Source organism: Cupressus sempervirens, chromosome 2 (assembly GCF_028749045.1).
Source record: "Cupressus sempervirens isolate cs-2001-9-10 chromosome 2, ASM2874904v1, whole genome shotgun sequence".
NCBI classification, from domain to species: Eukaryota; Viridiplantae; Streptophyta; class Pinopsida; order Cupressales; family Cupressaceae; genus Cupressus; species Cupressus sempervirens.
In genome coordinates this window covers 192007819-192030580 of record NC_143119.1, presented here as the reverse complement: position 1 = coordinate 192030580, position 22762 = coordinate 192007819, and the positions used below count along the sequence as shown (strand labels likewise).

The 22762-nt window shown below is 32.2% G+C and overlaps 1 pseudogene; it reads right to left on the bottom strand.

The window, feature by feature from the left end:
* Nucleotides 1-9172: 9172 nt before the first annotated feature.
* LOC149571727 (alpha pinene synthase, chloroplastic-like) lies at nt 9173-21750 on the bottom strand (annotated as a pseudogene).
* Nucleotides 21751-22762: the final 1012 nt, after the last annotated feature.

The window sequence follows — 22762 nt, the reverse complement described above, 5'->3', positions numbered from 1 at the left end:
AGGAGACTCATATAAGTAAAAGCCATAATTATCAAGAGCCTATAAAGTCCATTATAGAAGAAAAAGGGTGCAAAGATACTAACAAAAGTTGCAAAGAAGATAAATTATTGAAAAGAAAGACTGAACCTTGACGAAAGAAAAATTTAACAAGGTGTATTTCATGGGTACCAAGCAAGAGAAAATAATAAAGATTTAAAAATTATCTCACTAATGTTTTATTATGCACATAAAATATTATGAGAAAACTTTTTTTGTCAACACTACAGTGATGTGATTTGATATATATAAAACTATTAGTATAACCCTTGCACCCTTCACCCTTCAAAGGTACAAGTTCTAGTATTAATCTACAATCTTAATTGCATTATAAAAATCACAACACAAACATCACCACAACAAGAGGATAAAAACATATTTTTAATAGATTTATCAAGCATGTGAATGATTTATAACAATCACATAGATTAGTAATAAAATTGTAAACATACTTAACATCTAATAAACATCAATCTTCCACACCTTTCCAAATATGGAAAGCATGAAACAAAAATATCACAAGAATACCAAAGTGTAAGATCCTCTACTTGTTGAAACAATTGATTAATTGTGTATTGTCTTTGATGTTATATAAAATGTCATATTATTACTAGTCAGTGTATGCTAAGCTTTCTCGGGCATTGAAGATAGTTTTTTGTGTCTACTGAGCATTTCAGAGTTTTCCTAGTTCAAAAGACAGTATCTACCAAGTTCACTTGGACGCCAAAGGAAAGTTTGTGGAAGTTGAATGTTAACTGAGATCACTTGATTAATGAAGGAAATGTTGGATGGAACTAGTGTTAACTGAGCTCACTTGGTTACTAAAGGAACTTTGCAACTATGCAGTGTTGATGGAATTCACTTGGTTAACACAAGAAAATCATTTTTGAGTTAGTGTCTACCGAGCAGGGTCGACTAACGAAGAATTTTCTTGTTTTGGCATATTAAGTTCAATTGAATTGTCTATTATTTCTAGCCAATTGAGGAGATGAATAATAATTATTCTAAGTTGTATTCTAGCCGACTTGACAATATGAATGATTATTGGTATGATTTCTGGATTAGATTGTGTTCATTTTTTACTTGACTTGGTTTTGCACCTCTTGCTCTCTCATCCTGATGATGAATCATGTAGTATGATTCAAAATGTTGATGGTAAAAAATTGAACTCAATTTAATCCAAAAATCATACCAATAATTTCAATGGATTGTAGAAATGTAATATCTCTAATATGAAAGATATAAATATAAGGTCAAGTTGAGATTTAGAAAGTGTGAATGCATGGAAGATAATTAAATATTTGATGATGCAAAGAGGAAATGAATCAAAAGGATAAGTAGAATATCCTTGTGGAGCTGAAAAGATATATTCGATCAAGAAGGATCAAGTATACAAGCTATAATTGAGATCTATAATCAGCAATTTAGTTGCATCCAAATTAGGTCATGTCATTATTACTCTCTAACCATTGTAGTAGTGATCTAAATCTTTTAACAGAGTTGGCTTAATAGCTATTTGTAAATCCTCTAACAAGGTGGCATTTCTATTGAATTGTCCAAAGACCTCTAACAAGGCCACTTCTAATATGGTGATTAAATCCTCTAATAGTATCACACCTAACTATGTGTTTTGTAACCTTTAATAGGGTTGGCTCCTAACAGGGATCACTTCAGAAGAGTGAAAATCAGTAACTAGTTACAATCGGTGGTTTTTCCCAAATTGGGTTTCCACATTAAATCTTGGTGTCATATGTGTTCATGCTATTTCTCTTATGTGTTTGCACCTAAATTAAAGTTATAATAATCATAGATAATATCTTAATATTTTCTTGACAAGTATTTGCCAAGCATTTTTAGTGTTTACCGAGTTATAACAATTTTTATGTGTGTTTGTCAAGCATCAACAGAGTTCAATTTTTAGAGTTTATTTTGTACTGACATCTAAGGGATCTGAAATTTATTTTATGGTAACTAATTCACCCCTCCTCTCTTAGTTACTACTCTTGTATTTCCAAAAATTGGTATTAGAGCATTTGGTGCTTGTAGAGAAGATTTTAAGGACCTAGGCTAAAGATTAGGATGTCTTATAGAAGAGAGATTCTCAAGTTGAACTGAGAAAATTTTGTAGCATGGCAAGGACTTATGAGGTTACATCTAGCAACTATCAATGATTAAAGTTGTGAGTATCTTGATACTGAATAGAAGACTTCTAGAACATTATGAGTTGAAGATATTATTGAAAAGAAAAGTCATAACATCATGATGATTGACATTACATTTTCTCTTAATTATGCTAAATTTGATGAAGTCAAAAGTTGTACTACATCTTATAATATGTGGATAAAATTGAAAGAAATCTATGGAGGAGATGATAATGTAAGAAGAGCTAAATCTGAAAGTCTCAGAGGACAATTTGATTAGATGAAGATGAGAGAAGATGAAAACATTGCAAAATATGTTGAGAGAATCAAAGCAAGTGTGAGCACAATCAAAGCATTTGGATGAGATATTGATGAAAAAATAGTTGTGAGCAAGGTACTCAGAACCCTTCTTCCTATCTCTACAATTAGAGTATCTACTATTCAATAAATGAGATGTGATACAAATAGTAAAATAACTTTGGATGCTCTAGTTGGAAGATTAACAACTTTTGAGTTAGATAACTATGATAACTATGTCCCTAGTTCCAAATGTATTGAGTCTACATTTGAAGCCAAGCTTTCACTCAAGAAAAAGGGTAATAAATCAAGGGCTGGTCAATCTGAAAGTGATGAACAAGAAGAAAGTTCATAAAGTGATCTTGAAGTTGTTGAAGCCCTACTTGCAAGGAAATATTCCAAAGGCAGAGGAAAGTACAAAGGTAAGATTCCTCTAATCTACTTTTCTTGTGATGAAGTTGGTAACATTGCTACAAGGTGCCCAAATAGAGAAAACAAGGATGAAAAGAAAAACAATAAGTACAAAGGCAAGAAGGAATTCAAAAACTACAAGGACTACAAAGAAAAAGGTAAGAAATATTTTTTTATGGCTAAAGATTCTGATAACAGTGAAGATGAAATGGTATATATTGCTGTAAAAGATGAATTTGATGATGAAGGAGATAAGATGGAACTTATCTCTCACGTTAGAAAAAATGATACCTAGATTATTGATAGTGGCTACTCACATCATATGACTGGAGACAAATAAAGTTTGAACACATTGAATATTATGTGGTGGTAGTGTGAGATTTGGAAACAATGAACCTTGTTGCATAAAAGGAAAATGATGTATCTCTTTGACCAATGAACTTATATGTGATAATGCTTATTGGGTTGAAGGACTAAAGCACAATTGACTGAGTGTGGCACAATTGAATAACATTAGATTCAAGGTATAATTTATGAATGGGAAGGCCAAACTATTGGATGGAAAATGAAACCTAGTTTGATCTAGCAAACAAATAAAATGTAACCTATTCTATCTTGATCTCAGTGAAAGTTTATGTTTTATTGCTCAAGTAGAAGAAATATGGTTATGGCACAAAAGATTATGTCATGTAAACTTTGATAATCTGATTAAAATAAGAAAAAACAAAAGAGTAAGAGGTATTCCTAGCTTGAGGAAACCTGATATGGACCTATGCAAAACTGTCAAATTGGTAAGATGGGAAAAACTAGTTTCAAAAGAAAGAACTATCATTCTAAAGAAATCTTAGAGGTTGTTCATATATACTTATGTAGACCTATTGGAATAGAGAGTTATGGTGGAGATAAGTTTTTTATTCTTTTTGTTGATGATTATTCTAGAATGATGACTATAAAGCATCTAAAAGAAAAATTGGAAGCTTTTCAAAAATTCAAGTGGTATCTAGCAAAAGTAGAAAAGAAATTGGAAAGAAGTTGAAATGTTTAAGATTAGATAGAGGTGGTGAATTCATCTCCAATGAATTCAATGAATTTTATATTGAAAAAGGAATTAAAAGACAAGTATCAACCCTTGGTACACCTCATCAGAATGGTATAGCTGAAAGAAGGAACAAATCCATCATGGATTGTTGAAGAACATTGATGATAGAAAATAATGTTGTAATCAAATACTGGAAGGAAGAAATCAACACTGGAGTACATACCTCAAACATAGTATAGCTAAAGAAAGACTCAAATCAAACTCCTTATGAACTATGGTATGGCTACAAACTTAATGTAAGTTACTTAAAAGTATTTGGCAGCTAATGTTATATCTTAAAAGAATCTAGGAAAGGTAAATTTGATGTCAAAGGTGATGAAGGCATATTCCTAGGATACTCCTACAGAAGTAAAGCATATAAATGTTTGAATTTGTCTTCTCATAAAATCATAGAAGGTGCACATGTGAGAATTGATGAGTTTGTAGAAAAATGTGAAGAAGAAAGCAACAAAGAGCTAGAGGATTACATAAGATTTATTTACTATGAACCTAATACCCTACCAAATCTATTTGTAAGATAGGAGGCTTCACCCCCCAAGTTCCGAAAATCTCCAATAGCTACCAAGTTGCAGACAGTGCAACCTGAGTCATAATTTGAAGCACCTCAATCATAGTTAGAGGCTACCAAGCTACTACAAGAGAAAACTAAGTCTGATGGACTTGAGTCATAGATAGTGGGACCCAAGCTTAATATTGAAGTTCATGATGAAATTAGTGAAATACACTCCAAATCCAAAGAACCTATGTTAGAAATATATGTCAGAAGGTATCATGCACCTGATCAAATCATTAGAGACAAATCAGATGGAACAATGACAAGAAACAAATTAAAAGGTACATGTTTACTTACTAAATTTGAACCTAGAAATGTTAAAGATGCTTTGGATAATGAAAGTTAGATTGAAGCAATGAGTGAAGAAATAGAATAGATAGAGAAGAAAAAAACCTAGACTCTTGTTCCTAGACCCAAGGATAAAAATGTAATTGTCACAAAGTGGGTATTCAGAAATAAGCTAGATGAAGATGGAAAAGTTTCTAGAAACAAAGCAAGGTTGGTATGTAAAGGCTATTATCAAGAAGAAGGTATTGATTATGGTGAAACTTTTTCTCTTGTTGCAAGATTAGAGGGTGTTAGAACTTTACTATCATATGCAGCACACAGAGGATTTAAAGTTTATCAAATGGATGTAAAATCTACATTCTTGATGAGGAAGTCTACATTGAACAACCTGAAGATTTTGTAGATCCCAGGAAAAGAGACATGGTTTAAAAATTACATAATGAATTATATGGTCTCAAGCAAGCTCCTAGAGCTTGGCATGAAAAACTTCATAACTATTTGGTATAGATTAGTTTTCAAAGAACAAATGATAATAGTAGTTTGTATATCAAAGAAGAAACAAATAAGAAGATTGTGTTGGTAGAAATATTCGTTGATGATACTTTATTAACAAGAAATGATGACTTGTGCAAGGCATTTTCAAAAGAAATGAGTAAAGAATTTGAAATGTTTGTGTTTGGAGAGATAAAAAATTCTTTGTTGGATTGTAGATCCAACAAAAGAAAGATGGTATCTACATTACCCAATATAAATATATCAAGGAAATATTAAATAAATTTGCAATGAAAGACTCAAGAGTAGTTGGAACCCTATGTCTACTAGACATATACTTTCCAAAAATGATGATTCCAAAGAGGTACATCTAACCACAAATAGATCAATGATTGGAAATTATAGTATGTAGTGCATACAAGGCCTAATATTACATTAGCAGTTAGTATGGTGGCAAGATTCTTAGCAAATCCCAAAGAAAATCACATGATGGAAATCAAAAGAATCATGAGATATCTGAATGGTACTAAAGAATATGGTTTATGGTAGAAAATAGGAGGCAATTTGGATTTAAAAGTATTTACAGATGTTGATTGGGCAGGAAGTATTAATGACAGGAAAAACACCAGTGGTGGAACATTCTTTCTTAGTAAAAGACTACTATCTTGGACAAGCAAGAAATAGAATTGTATCTCTCAGTGTATAGTAGAGGCAGAATATGTGGTAGCAGCAGTCAATTGTTCTAATATTGTTTGGTTCAAACAACTATTGGCAGGTATGAAGATAGAGATCAAGGATCCAGTAGTCATATACTGTGATAACACTAGTGCAATAAATATATCAAAGAATCTAGTGATTCATACCAAAATAAAACACATTGCTATAAAATATCATTTCTTGAGAGAATTGGTACAAGATAAAGAATTAATATTGGAATATGTGAATACAAAAGAATAAATTCTAGACATATTCACCAAGTCATTACCTAAGGATGCATTTTTGTATCTAAGAGTAAGCTAGGGGTCATTCCCCTATCTGAAGCTCACTAAATGAAGTTTAGTGATGCATCAACCAAAGCATGTTGAAGATCAATCAATTGGTGCAGTGTTGACATGGGCATATTGCAAATGAATCCGTACTTGAGGCACATTGATATTTACTAAACATTGTCTTTGGCATGAGATGTCAAAGAGGGATAATTTTATTGTCATATCTCATAGAAATTTTGTAAAGAGATGTAAAAAGGGAGAATGAATTTGGTCCGATATCAAAGGCAGAGTTTGCTATGATAAGAAGTTGTAGCAGATAGAAGTTTTTTAATAGAGGGAGAAACTAAAGGTAGGAAGAGTTCACACTGATAGAGGGAGTTCTCATGCATGAGAATCGAGGTGAAACTAATGACAATTCCTTACTTTATTCTTTCTCTAAAAAATTCATTGTATTATGACATGTTGTGTTGCCATCAATGGCAAAGAGGGAGTTTGTTGAAATAATTGATTAATTAGGGATTGTCTTTGACGTTACATAAAATGTCATATCATTTCGAGTTAGTATATGCCAAGCTCACTCAGGCATTGAAGACAATTTTCTATGTCTACCAACCATCCCAGAGTTTGACTAGTTCAGAAGATAGCAACTACCAAGTTCACTCAGGAACCAAACAAAAGTTTGCAAAAGTTGAGTGTTAACTAAGCTCACTTAGTTAATGAAGGAAATGTTGGATGGAGCCAGCATTAACCGAGCTCACTCATTACGAAAGGAACTTTGTGAGTATGCAGTGTTGACTAAGTTCACTTGGTTAACATAGGAAAATCATTTCTAAGTTAGTGTCTACCAAGCATGGTCAACTAACAAAGGATTTTCTTGTTTTGGCATGTTGAGTTCAATTGAATTGTCTGTTAGTTCTAGCTGGCTGGGGATATGAATATTAATTATTCTAAGTAGTATTCTAGCTAACTTGACAATATGAAAGATATAAATATAAGGTTAGGTTGAGATTTAGAAAGTGTGAATGCATGGAAGATAATTGAAGATTTGATGATGCGAAGAAGAAGTGAATCAAAAGGATAAGTAGAATATCCTTCTGGAGCTAAAAAGATATATTCAATCAAGAAGGATCAAGTGTACAAGCTAGAATTGAGATCTGTAATTAGTAATTTAGTTGCATCCAAATTAGGTTATGTCATTCTTACTCTCTAACCATTGTAGCAGTGATCTAAATCTCTTAACAGAGTTGGCTTAACAATTATTTGTAAATCCTCTAACAAGGTGGCATTTCTATTGAATTGTCCAAAGACCTCTAACAAGGCCACTCCTAATAGGGTGATTAAATCCTCTAATAGGGTCACACCTAATAGTGTGTTTTGTAACCTTTAATAGGGTTGGCTCCTAATAGGGCTCACTTCATAAAAGTGAATATCAATAACTAGTTGCAATTGGTGGTTTTTCTCAAATTAGGTTTCCACATTAAATCTTGGTGTCAAATGTATTCATGTTATTTCTCTTATGTGTTTGCACCTAAATAAAATTAATAGTAATCACAAATAATATCTAAGATTTTCTTGATAAGTATTTGCCAAGAATTTTTAGTGTTTACTGAGTTACAACATTTTTCTGTGTGTTTACCGAGCATCAATAGAGTTTATTTTGTACTGACATCTAAGGGATTTGAGATTTATTTTTTGGCAACTTATTCACCCTTCCCCTTTTAGTTACTCCTCTTATATTTCCAACACTATTGACTACAAAATCCCAAATATGAAGGTTGACGGGGATAGATACATTTTATCTTTATATACCATTATAATGGAAAATGCTATTATAAAGGAGATGAGAGGGAGGGACACAAAAGTCCCTTTAAAATAATGTACAGATCCAAGGTGGAAGCAAAGTAGAGACCTATATAGAAGTAAGAATTGAGTTTGGTACAAAAGCCATAATTTTCCTTTTAAAGTCTAAGGTAGTGGGAAGTAGGATAATAAAAGGGGGTTATAAACCTTTTTCACCATTTATAATTGAGATATAAATACATGAAAAAAAATAGATAATTTATTAGAAAAATGAATAAATTATTATATTTTTTTCAATTAATTTTTTAGGGTACATGATTTCTTGCATCATATTTCTATTGCATGCATTTTTTCTTGTAATTTTGTAATAATTTGTGTGTGCAACAATTTGATGCATCTAGACTTGTTTTGTGTATTACCATGGGCTTAAAATAATAAATAAGTAGTGTGTGAGTTCATGGAGATTGGAAAAATATTTGTAGAATTAATTATAGACAATTAAAAGGTACAAAGCTTAGGCACAACAATAAATTGTAATTGTCAAAAGGTTGTTTGACTTTCTAACAACACAATATATGTTCAACTACAATAGAAGGGATCATATATATTTTTAGTGTTATCAAAATCAAAGACCATATTTCATTAGGGTTTATATTACTAGTTGAGTACTACGAAATAAAATTATAAAGGCTAGTGATTTTTTCTGCTGCAAGTGACTATAATGTTTTTAGTAGAACAATAATCTGTGGATCATAATTATTGCACACGAGAAAACTAGATTTATAAAAATAATTTAAAATGTTGTAAAAAATATCTCATTAAAAAAAATCATCATAAAATATTAAGTTTTTTAAAGATTAAATTAATGAATGAGAAACTAATACAATGAACCATATACCTAGAAAAGCCATAATTGTAAAGAGAACCCTTACTTATTTTGGTAACACACAAGTATCTATAACTATTGTCTAGATATAGAATTAGTAAACTCAATTCATTATTACATATCCTATGTATAAAAGGATACCATTTTTCACAATGCATCATATATCACCCAACCAAAAACTCACATAGGTACTGGTTCAATCATAGTTTTGCTAATAAGAGTCTTTGTCTCAATGTTGGAGACACTAAATCCATCTCTTTCTTTGTAGAGAAGTTGAAGAACTTTTAATAGACCATATGCATGATCTTTGCTAATAATAGGGATATTATCAAGTTTTAAATATTCCCAGTTTAATTCTTTGAGTTTTTCATCAAGCAAAGAATCGAGATATTGCAATGCATCCTCCTCTGTAGATCCCAAATTGTCTTTCAAATAGCATGTTATACATGATATCACTTCTCCATGATCCACCTCAGCCTTCAAATATGTAATTATACCATTGTTAAATTTCAAATCAACTACCTTTATATCAAATTAATTGGTCATTTGCATGAAGAAAAGTGATATTTTAAAATTCCAATTCCCTAAATTTGTATCATACCTTGAAAGTTTGTACATCACCTCTCAATCTAAGGGTTAGGCATAGAAGATCATTGAATTTTGATGGATAATCAATTTGTTTTAAAATATCATCTAAAATGGGCACATCTAATGATAGGATGGGTTGTAAGGTAACAACACGAGATCCAGAGCTAACTTTTCCATTGTCTAAATATTCCTCTAAGGATGGTATACATCCCATATTAAGCCAAGTTGCTTCTTTCATGTAAGAATCTATATAAACTTTCCACTATATGCAAAGCAACGTTCCAAATTAGTATTAATACTTCAATGTAAATAAATTACTCATAAACTACTATATATTTTGAAAACAACCATCCATAAAAATTAAAAGAATATAATTTATTAAAACCCCCTTTATGATACTAAGGACAAATAACATATATTTTGGTTAACATGTTGAAATTTTATTTTATTTTATACCTACAATTGGCATCATTATATTAAATTGTTTAACACAGACTACCTTATATGTTAATTATCTCATAGATGTAAGAGAAACACAATGTTAAAATTATATAGAAACATGTTTCTTAATAAAATATTAATTAAAAGGTTTAATTGAATGTATGCATTGTTTTAGTACAATATCTAATAGTGGATTTGATATAAGTTTTTAGTTAGAGTATAGAGAGAGTTTTTCAAGTAAAACAATAGACAAGTAATTTTTATTTGACAATTTGAGTAATGGTTAAATTTAGATAATACATGTTTGAATTATATCATAATTTTTAAAAATTGTTCTTGGTCATTATCCTCCTTTTCATTTATATTTTTATAATATTTTTTTTTAATACACCCTTATAACAATACTTCTCAAACTATTCAATTTTTAGCCCATTAATGGAAAACATAGAAATTTGTTTAAGTTATCAAAGATATCTAATTCAAATAGTCTTCAAGTTATTGAAACATTTCATTTAGGAAATTTTGAAATGGTTTAATTATATATTTAATTTATTTAATGTAGGATTATTTTTCCAATGATCTTATTTTATTTATATGTTGTAGTTACATTGAAATAAAAAAAAATCTATTGTTAAATTTGAGGTCGTTATCAAGGTTCCACAACCTAAGCATTTATATATTACATTGAACTCAAATTGCCTATTTGTTATATTCTTTACTTTTATAAACTATAAGAAAATAGAAGTGATAAAATATTAAAGTTGAATTTCTATCTTGCTTATTTTTAAAACACATTTTCTTTTACTTTTCTTTATATGTATATGTAGTTATAAATAAAGAAAATGGAACTGTATTTTTTATGTCCTTAATAAACTAATTATAAAGGCTGAAAAACATTACCACAATTCTTAGTAGACTACTAAGAGAAGAATGATTCCATTATGTTATGGAAAATGCAAATAATTACAAAATTAGATTTGATTTTTGTTATATCCTTACTACAGTAATTCCTCAAGAAGAAAAATTTCATAGATATTAAGGTGATTTCAAGGAGTATTTTTTATATTTGATTATCTACATAGAGAATATGTATCTTTTGTTGGAAATATTCAAGATATAACAGTTTACTGAGAGGGGAGGGGTGAATCAGTAAACATAAAATCTTAAATCAATTCATATTAACCAGTAAAATATTTAATCACCTAATCTGCAGTGTGTAGACATTCATAACACATAAGCACAGAGATTTTGGTGACCCAGAAACCTTCCAAAATAGAAAGTAAAACTGGGGTGGGGATGAAACCCACAAATCTTCTTTACTACAGTAGGAAGTTAGCCGGTTAAGGCATACAATGATCACTTCTGGTGATCTGCCCTGTTAGGAGCATAAAGGATTGTTATATCCACCTTGTTAAAGGATTTGAAACATACTTCATAAGTATGCACTCTGTTAGGAGATTTAGTACAAAGACTGTTAAGTCTACCCTATTAAAGGATTTATAAAAAATGATTCACCTGTTAGAATGAAACAGTGGATCTGAATACAACTGATTGCTGATGAGATCCGCTACACTCTGATTGTCCTTGATATGACAGATAAAACATTTCTGCTCCAATGCTGATTTTGCTGAAAACCTTCAAAATTCAGCTTACATGCTTTCGCACACATTCTTCACATACTTCATATATTTCACACATATCTTTCGAATGATACAATACTTTACATATATATACCATCCAAGTTAAAATTTCATGCAATGGTTGGCTGAATAAAAGTAGACAAAATTTTAACTGAGCCGGCCAAATAGAAACACACTCGGTAGAACAAACTTCTTTGTTTACCGACTGAGCTCGATTAACACTGAGTCCTATGTTAATCGACCGAACTCGGTTAACACTGCATCTGTCTTTACTCGGTTAATACTGAGTTCTTAATTAACCGACCGAACTCGGTTAATGCTGAGTTCTTAGTTAACCAACTGAACTCGGTTAATACTAAGTTCTATGTTAACCGACTGAACTCGGTTAACACTGAGTTCTTCTTTACTCGGTTAATACTATGAGAAAAGTGTTGTCACTAATGGAAAATAACTTTATGCCAACAATCTCCCCCTTTGGCATTAGTGACAAAAACAATTATGTATCAAAGTTTATGTACAGAAATTGACATACATTTCAAAAAGTTTCCAAAATTGTAGATCTTATTAGATGTATGTCTCCCCCATACAATATGCATAGTATTTACAGATCAATTCATATATCTTTGCACGGATAGCTCTGAAGTTCATCTTTGCACGGATAGCTCTAAAGTTCTGTTCTGAAGTTCTGTCTCCCCCTTTTTGACAATAATGCCAAATAACATATATTTACACTGAGATTTCAAAATGAGAGAGAAATTCTGAATGTACCTTGAGAATAAGAGCCAAAGTCTTATCCCAATTTTCTTGCAAAATTTTGCTGGAGGAGAGTGCAATTTGAATTTCTGCAGAAAGTTCAATCATATGATCTGCAACTGAGAAATTGTTGTCATGAATCAATGTTCTAGAATGAGCAATATGCTTTTGCATTGAAGTCATGACAGGAAGAATCATATTCTGGATATCTATGAGAGTAGATCTGATTCTTGCTTCCTCTCGCAGCAATTCTGCCTATTTCTCCGACAAAAATCTTATTTTATGATGATGGGATGAACTTGTACTGAGGTCAGATTGCAGCACTTGGGCACTGACCTTCATATCCTCATCAATTTTATTCAACTTTTCTTTTATATCCTTGGTATACTTAGTAACATCACAGAGTTTTCCAAAAAGTGAAGTTACATTATTAAAAGAATTCTCAAAATTATTCAAAATTGTAAACAATTTTACCTGATTTAATGCAATATGCTGAGCAATGTGCTCAAGCACCTTATTGTCAAATTTCTTCTCTGCCTTTTCAATCAACTTTTCTTGGCCAGAGGTATCCTCATTGAATTTGTTTACAACCTCTTCCAACTGAATCAAAATGTGTTGAGTAGAATCTACTTCAACACCTATAGCCTCTGTTATAATATTTTTAGCACTCTCAATGATGCTATATTCCAAATCTCTTTCATGTCGTAGCTGTTTCTGCCTAGCCTTCTGCTCTAATAGCTGACTGAGCATTCTCATTTCATCAACTGATGTTGTATCAAGATCTATTTTAGGAAGGATAATGTCCTTATCCAAATCAATTTCCTCATTTAGTGTCTTGCTGGAAAACATGTATCTTTTTGCTTTTCCAGCAAAGACTTCATCTTGACCCTTGTGAACTGAGACGATAGTTGATGAGGCAGGGCTGGCTGATAAGACTAGAATAGGATTATGTAAAGGAAGACTAAGAGATGTATCAAAAATTGATGTTGCTGTACAAGATGGAGTGGAAGAGCTAATAGTTGCCAAAATTTGATTAAGAGAAGTCAAAATTGTAGTATCTGTAGGTACACTTATTATACATTCTGCAATAGAGGTTGATGTGCATAATGAACTTACTGGAAAGACTGATGGAGACTCGGTTAATGAAGGTGGCTGCAGCTCGGTTAATGAAGTGATTGGCACTTGCATAGATGGTACACGGAGCTGAGAGGACTTACCAATAGAAGCTATTTCCATAGTTGATGTAACTGTTTTGGATGGAGAGTGTGGAAGAGATGCAATGACTTCAGCTGCAGTTTGTACTGGATCTTCTTCCACCTTTGCTTTCTCCTCCATTTCTTTTTCAGCTTCTTCTTCCTCTAATTCTTTCTTAGCCTCTTCTTCCACTTCTAACATGATTGAATGAAGATCCCCTGGAATATCTTCAATATCATCATCATCTTCTTTCTCCTCCATTTCTTTTTCAGCTTCTTCTTCCTCTAATTCTTTCTCAGCCTCTTCTTCTACTTCTAACATGATTGAATGAAGATCCCCTGGAATATTTTCAATATCATCATCATCTTCATCATCATCACTGTTGTCACTGTCCTTGATTTCAACAGTATCATCACTGGATTTGTGTAGATGATAGATGTTTTTCCACATGTTTGTTGCATCATTTACCACATGCTCAATGTCTTTGACAAGTATCAAACAGGTGTGGAATCTAATCATCATATTGCCTTCGTGATCTTTCAGTGATGCTTTCACTTCAGCATTAGTGAAACTTGGCAGGAGATTCTTTAGTGTCTGCTCATAGATGTCTTTTACAGTCTTGGTTGCAGCTTCCCATCTGATTTGCAACCTCTCCAATAGTTCTTTGGAGATCTGGGAGGCTATCTGGTCCGGTGAGTATTTCCATTTACCCATCTTGTTCAATACCAGTTCCTCAATCTGCATCTTTTCTTGTTCTGTTCTGGTTTCAAACTTCAATGCTTTGAAGTTTGTGAAGCTAGCACCTGCTTCTAATTGCTTCATTCTATCCTCAAATGTAAGTGGAGGCTTAACAAGTACAGGTTCTTTCTTTCCTTGTCTTGTTCTCCTGGAGAAGACTGCAGAGGCTTGCCTTTTAGGTTTGGTGATGATCACCTTGCCTTTCTTTTGTTGAGGCTCCTTTTCCTTGTCTGACTCGGTTTCCTTTTCTTCTTCTTCGTCTTCTCCTTTGCCTTCTGTTATCATAAGAGAGCCCACTTCCGTCTTCAGTTGGGTTATCTTTCTCTTTCCTTTGCTAATGGTCTAAGGAATTTTAATTTGGAGCTCAATCCTGGCCTTAGCTTGATCATATGTTCCAAAAATTGGTTGCCTTGGGTCTACTGGTTCATTCACCAGTGCTTCTATGATATCCCTGGCTTCATCAATTTTTACCTCATAGGGAAGAGGTTTCACCCATGCTACTCGAGGCCTGGCTGCCTGAATGTATACCTTGTCGCAATCTACCATGAAGCATATGTCTTCCTTGTATTCTTCAACCAGTTTGGGTGGAATTCGGAACCTATGATTCATCTTTTCCTTAAATTATTCAAAATAGTTATCCAAAATAATATCAAAATTTTCACCTAGTTCTGCAATGAACTCGTTTATCTGATAAAGAATTGGTATATCTTTTCTCCATACTACTGATCCCTTTGATGGAAAAGATTTCTGAATATAGAAGAATAAAAAAATCAAAAGCGAACCGAATTTGCAGGAATTGTTCTTGGAGGTTCTAATGCTTTCCATATTCTTATTGAATTGGGATAAAAGTAATTCTGATAAATCAAATTCTAAATTCTTCTTTACTATTTTGTACACCAGATCCACAGCTTCACAGGGTACACTGTTTGGACGGCTTGAACTATAGATTTTGTGAGCAATGACATGAATGCCAAATATCAATTCGACGTCAGCTACAGTATTCAGCTTAAGTCCCCTACCATCCCATTCTGCTTGGGTCAGTTTTTGCAATTCCTCCCGACCTAGGGTTTTGGTAGTCTTGGCTTTGCTCAGCATGGGGAGTCCAGTAATTTTGTTAATCATTTTCTTTGTGATGAGCACTGGTTTCTCTAACCACAATTGGCCATTGTGAACTCGACTAAGTACATACCTAACCCATTTAACTTGAAATTTCCTTGGCAAGTGCGAAATGTGGGTTAACCCTTTTGTTTCAAGATGCTTATGTTCGGGTTTTAGGTTTCCATCTAAGCTCATTTCACCTAGGGCATTATCAATTTCTAGGTTTCCAAGTTCTTGAATAGAGCATTTAAAATGAGATCTTATATCATTGACAAGAAGTACCTTTGAAGAAATTTGAGATTGGGCAACATTAGGGTCCAGTGATTCTGCAATAGCTAGTGCTAATTTGAAGTTCGGCGCCTTCCATTCCTCTCCTCTAACCAGCATTTCTGAGCCTTTCTTAGTCTTAGAGCTTCCACTTTCGGATGCCATTGTTACTTGATAGGTGTAGAAAAATTCTAAATTGATTCTTTCGCTCTTTTGAAAAATTCGCTCGGAAATGTCTTAAGCTCGCTCTGAAATTGCAGAAAATACCTTAGCTCTTTGTTCGCAGTAAAATTTAGATCAAATTTTGCCCCTTTTGATAACAAATTTGCCATAAATGTTTTGGTATGATGGCAGAAGTAATGACAGGTTGACATCCACTAGCTCGGTAGATATTATCAACTCGGCGATCGAAAGAAAATATTGAAGTACCGACCTTACTCGGTTAGGTCACGAACCGACCTTGCTCGGTTGACACAACATGATCAATGAAACTTAGTTGTGATCGACCGAACTCGGCAAAGTCTCTTATCGACTCAACTCGGTAACTGCTACTCGGTTAATGAAGCTTTGTTACATCCAACCAAACTTGGTAAAGTATTGAACCGTCCTGGAGTCAGAGTGTATCTACAATACTAATTTGATCCATCTTCTTCCTTTGGAGCTGCATAGGATAAATCTTGGAAGATGCAGTTCCAATGTTTCTTATATGAATACTAATTGGAAATGGTAGAGTCACCCACCTCTTGAGTGACACTCCTATCTGACTTATCTTGTTCGGTAGATTTTGGAATCCATTGCTGCTTCATTTGCTTTCGAATGTTATCTGCTTTGATTTTCTTTTCATCTTCAATTCTTTTGATATTCATGCAATTTTTGGCTATATGACCGAGTTCTATACATGTATAGCACCTTACAGTTGTGTCCTTTTTCCTTAGGTGATGTCTGGCACAATTCATGCCAGTATGTCCATACTCTCCACAATAGTGACATCTGCACCAGGTGTTGTAGTCCCATCCGAATATGGCTTTGAAAAGTTGTTCAATTGGATTGAATGATTTGGATTTGCACTGGAATTCCTTGTGACCATGCTTTTTGCATTTGTAACAATTGCCTTCAAATTTTGGTTTTTCTTTACACTCATTTGCCTTGTGACCATGCTGATTGTAGTTGAAGCATTTACCATTGAATTTTGCTTTCCCATTGCTCCAGCATTTGTTTGATGTATGGCCTATCTTGCCACAATGATTACAAGTGGATCTTTTATTCCTTTGTTCACCTTGCTTGGAGGATTCACCAGCTTCTTTGTATCCAAGACCAGCTTTGCTTGTTTGTCTTTGAAGATTCTGCTCATTCAATTGATTTACATCTACCTGAGATTTCATCATCCTTTCATTGACTTGCCTTTCAGAGATTAGGTCATTTTTCAAGCTTTCATTGATTTGTCTTTTTGATCTTAAGTCATTCTGTAGACTTTCATTGATTTGCTTTTCAATGTTCAAATCATTCCTTATTCTTTCATTTTGTGCTCTGAGAATCCTGATTTCTTCATTTGCATTGGTGAGTTGGTCTATGAGATCTTCATACTGATGAGTTTGATTGTGGATTTCATGACTTCTATCTTCCAGTTCTTCTTGTGCTTTGTTTCTTTGATCCAAAGCTTCACATAGCCTGATTGATTGTATTTCTTGTTCTCTCTTAAGCTTTCTTACCTCTTCTTGCAGAGATCCATTCTTTTCTAGAAGTTCTTTGATTGCTTGGTCAGCTTCTTCTGAATTGCTTGATGGTAACAGGTCTTCAATCTTCACTTCAACATACTGATGATCATTCATTTGTTTTGCAAGATCCTTTCTTCTTTTTAGGGATTGAGAAAGATGTTCCTTTGCTTCTTTAAGTTGAACCATGGCCATTTCAAGATCTAACTTTTCATTTTCTATAACTTTCTCCAATCTGAATATCTCCATTGACTTTGATCTTTGCTCAAGCTGTCAAGCTTTGTCCTGAGAACCAAGTTAGCTCTGATACCAATTTTTGGAAATATTCAAGATATAACAGTTTACTGAGAGGGGAGGGGTGAATCAGTAAACATAAAATCTTAAATCAATTCATATTAACCAGTAAAATATTTAATCACCTAATCTGCAGTGTGTAGACATTCATAACACATAAGCACAGAGATTTTGGTGACCCAGAAACCTTCCAAAATAGAAAGTAAAACTGGGGTGGGGATGAAACCCACAAATCTTCTTTACTGTAGTAGGAAGTTAGCCGGTTAAGGCATACAATGATCACTTCTGGTGATCTGCCCTGTTAGGAGCATAAAGGATTGTTATATCCACCTTGTTAAAGGATTTGAAACATACTTCATAAGTATGCACTCTGTTAGGAGATTTAGTACAAAGACTGTTAAGTCTACCCTATTAAAGGATTTATAAAAACTGATTCACCTGTTAGAATGAAACAGTGGATCTGAATACAACTGATTGCTGATGAGATCCGCTACGCTCTGATTGTCCTTGATATGACAGATAAAACATTTCTGCTCCAATGCTGATTTTGCTGAAAACCTTCAAAATTCAGCTTACATGCTTTCACACACATTCTTCACATACTTCATATATTTCACATATATCTTTCGAATGATACAATACTTTACATATATATACCATCCAAGTTAAAATTTCATGCAATGGTCGGCTGAATAAAAGTAGACAAAATTTTAACTGAGTCGGCCAAATAGAAACACACTCGGTAGAACAAACTTCTTTGTTTACCGACTGAGCTCAGTTAACACTGAGTCCTATGTTAACCGACCAAACTCGGTTAACACTGCATCCGTCTTTACTCGGTTAATACTGAGTTCTTAATTAACCGACCGAACTCGGTTAATGCTGAGTTCTTAGTTAACCGACTGAACTCGGTTAATACTAAGTTCTATGTTAACCGACTGAACTCGGTTAACACTGAGTTCTTCTTTACTCGGTTAATACTGTGAGAAAAGTGTTGTCACTAATGGCAAATAACTTTATGCCAACATCTTTACCTACTCTCAATACACTAGCATGTTCTTAGTGATGGGACGAGTGATGCATTTCTTAGTATAACTCATTTACTTGATTCAAGCATTTTAATCAATTATATTTTATTAAGATAAACAAATCATTTAAGATATTATATTCTTATTTTAAACCTGTTGTGTATACACCTAAAACTATATGCACCAAATTTTTTTCTATTAGAAGTTTCCAAAAAAGTATAGAAAGTCTTGTAATGATAGTAAAAAAAATTATCCTTTCACTCAATATATAATTATCTACAATAATATTTTTATTAATTTGACATAAATAAACAACAAATAAATTTTGATACTAACATAGATTTTTATTATTAAATATAATTAACTAGTATGAAAAACGAAAGTAAAATGTGTTTTTACATAGACAAAATGTAAGATATTGATATAATCAATGAAATTTAGATATTTAAGTTTAATACATATGTTATGTTATGATTTAAATTTTCTTTCATAAAATTCAAAATTTGTATTTAAAGTTATCTACCTATTTTATAATGCATATAATCTTTGATAAATTTCATATAATATCAATTCTACACATGAAAAAGTAAATATTTATAAATTCATACAGCTTTACACGCATAGTGAAGTGTATCTCTTCCTTGAGTTTTTTCAGCCTCTCGAGCCATATCTTGCATAGCCTCATTAAAGGCCTTAAATGCTACTTTCATAAATTTTGGAAGTCCTTCCATGGATGCTAAATCCCACCTTCAACAAAGAATATGATAATCTATTATTACAATAGTTTTGTATCCTTTTGTTGATCAAATATTGCTAGAATATTTACTAAATATTAAATTTTTGTTTAAGTACATATGAAAGGTAGAAAAATAACTACTTTATGTCTATATACTATAAAATATGATATATTATCCTTAAAATGTTAACTATTTATATGGTCACAATGGTCCCTACATAAATAAATACATTTTTTAGCATGCATATGCTTCAATATCTTCCTTGGAGCTCATTGCAATTTACCAAAATATGTAGAGACATACCTCTTAATCGCTTGTGTGAGAAGTTTGAGTTCTTTGAAAGTTCCGTAAGTGTCATAAATATCATCAAAATAGGTGACAAATGCAGACATCTTTGCAAACCCAATTCTAAAAGCAGAGTATTTTGGCTCAATAGACACTCCACCTACCCAAAAGTAATATTCCACATGGCGATGGTGAGCAAACTCTAGTTTAGCTAGACCAGACTCTGTCCACCATCTAAAAAGAACATATATTGCTTATTCAATATGCTTTTTCAGATTTTGAACTATATAATACATGATAGATCTTTAAGACTTATATCAAGAGATTTTTTTTACCTTGACAGAATCTAAAGTTCTTGTTGTTGCATTGACTGGATCATATTGAAGTCTAACTTTACCAATTCTAAAAGTTTTGAGTTGAAAATGCTATAGCAATCCAAAGTTGCTAAGTTAAAACATTTTAAAGATGTCCAAGCATACTCAACACAATGAAATATATATATATATATATATATATATATATATATATATATATATATATATATATATATATATATATATATATATATATATATATATATATATATATATATATATATATATATATATATATATATATATATCAATGTAAATTTGTTAAATTTTATATTTTTCCTTTTGAATTTGGAGAAGGTTTGCATGTTACAAGGAATAAAAATTACTTTTTGGTGTTATCGATATCTCTAGATATGTCAATATAAGTTCATGCTCCCAACCTAGGCACATTGGTGTGCCAACCATATTCTAGATTGAATTCTATCTGTTACATCACATATATTAGAATTGTAATTGATGAATAAATTTGTAAGATCAATAAGAAAACAATATTAACACATATGAATACCTCTTTTGAAAGACTTGTATTACTAATATTTGGTAGAACTCATTTTAAATATGAACTTGAAAAGGCTTTAGTGTCATCTAAAGCTTTCTCTCTAGGAAATGCAATGAGTGAAGCTCGAAAAAAATTTAAAATGCTTCTAATCTCCTTCTCATTTGAATGATTATTGGAATACAATAGTTGTCCATCTTTGTCTATAAACTAGTGCAAAATGTTTGCTAGATGTCAAGTTAGAAGCAATTCCATCCTTAGTGATAAAACCCAAATTATATCTAATATTAATCTTTAGTACTTTTCTATAAATAAATGTTTATAGTTGAATGAGTGAAGATATCACCTAAAGAAACACCATATTTGTGTAAACGAAGAATTCAAAAACCCAAAGCTGAAGTGTTGAGATCAACACTAGAACTCTCTCTACCACATCCAATACCATTCATATCATTCCAATACCTATCATTCAAACAATTCTTAGATATGATTAGAAATGAACTAAGGATACACTCCTCTTGAGAGATAATAATCAATCTTCAAGAAACAATCTTAAAAGAAAGAAGAAAACCTATAAACATATTCAAGAGCTTCTTTTATCTCAATTTGGAAATGGTGATCTATTGCAAGGCATTCAACATCATCAACCATTGAAAGACGTTTATAGAGATCATCTCTAGATGAAGTGTCTTGAGGAAGAGCATTGAACATGCCCTTTATCTCCCCAATCAGCCTCTCAGCATGTTCAACATAAGAGGGATTCTGCCCATATCATTAAAATCATTAAGGCAATACAAGACCAATAAAACCAAAAGAGATGAGGACAACAAACTTGTAAAGAAATCATACATCATAGGTTCTTGGGAGGGATTGAAGGAAATGATCATCCCACAAGTTGGGGTGATGATTTCCAATGTGCCTTGTGATGCCATCATCATCAATAGTAATGGGAGCCAAATTGATATTTGTAATAACTTGGGTTATTTTAAGGTGTTGTGGGTATATTTTGGTGAAAGGGTTATGACGAATAGAAGAACTAAAGAAAGGCTTATGAAATGATATCTTCTGTCCAACCACAGTGGAAGCCAAAGGATTAAAGCAAAGCAGGGACATTTTGGGTCTGCAATATTATTCCTAAAAGCAAGGATAACTTTTCTCTTTGTTATCGTGAAGATTATTGCACACTCCAATTTATAGTACTTCCATTAGATTTTGAACGACTGATATGAACTTGCATATCACAGTAATAAGATTTATAACAGTTGAGATTCCTATCTTGGGGGTCCAATAAAATAATAATTTGTTCAATATCAAGGAGGTGTTGTTTCCTTGCATTCAACTGTTTCCACGTAGATTAATAGACAGGTAGAAAGTGACTCCATAAATTATGTTACGCCACACAGACAATATGAAATGATATGCAATACGAAGAAATAACACCTTGTTTTGTCCTGCTCAAAATTATTTCTTTTCCTTGCAAATCATTTCTCTATTTTTGATAAGGTTGTACCAACCTTAAATTTGATGTGTCTTGAAAAAGGAGGACCTAGCTATCACCCTCTTATCACCTTTGACATTTGGCAATTTAAGCATAGTTTAAGAGAGTAATTTTAAAAATCTTCAGTATTATTAGTTCCTGCCATGGCAGGAAACTTATGCATTCATTAAAAGTGAATGATCTTTAGTTTGTCCAATCAGGAGCTTTTATTTATTTATATCCACTTTCCACTATAGACATATCTTTTTTTGACATTTTTGCAAATTTAGTGTAATTTATTTCCATTCAATTTGATTGGTCTATGTGTGCTACAATCATGAGTTTGAAAATTTTTATTTTTTATTTTTTGCACATAAAATAATTTATTTTTCTCTTTTTCCAAACTTTAGATATTATTACTAAGAATAATAAATAATAATAGTACAGTCATGAATTTGAAAGTTTTTCATTTTTGTTGAGAGATGACATATGGGTCAACATTTGTCCTGTGAGCATTGATTATGGATGTCATTATGGATGCCACAGAATATTTTTCTTTATGGTTGTGGCTTATAAATTATTTTTAGGTCAACATTTGTCCTGTGTGAGCATTAATTATGGAATTCTCTAGAATTGTTGTTTCCTTAT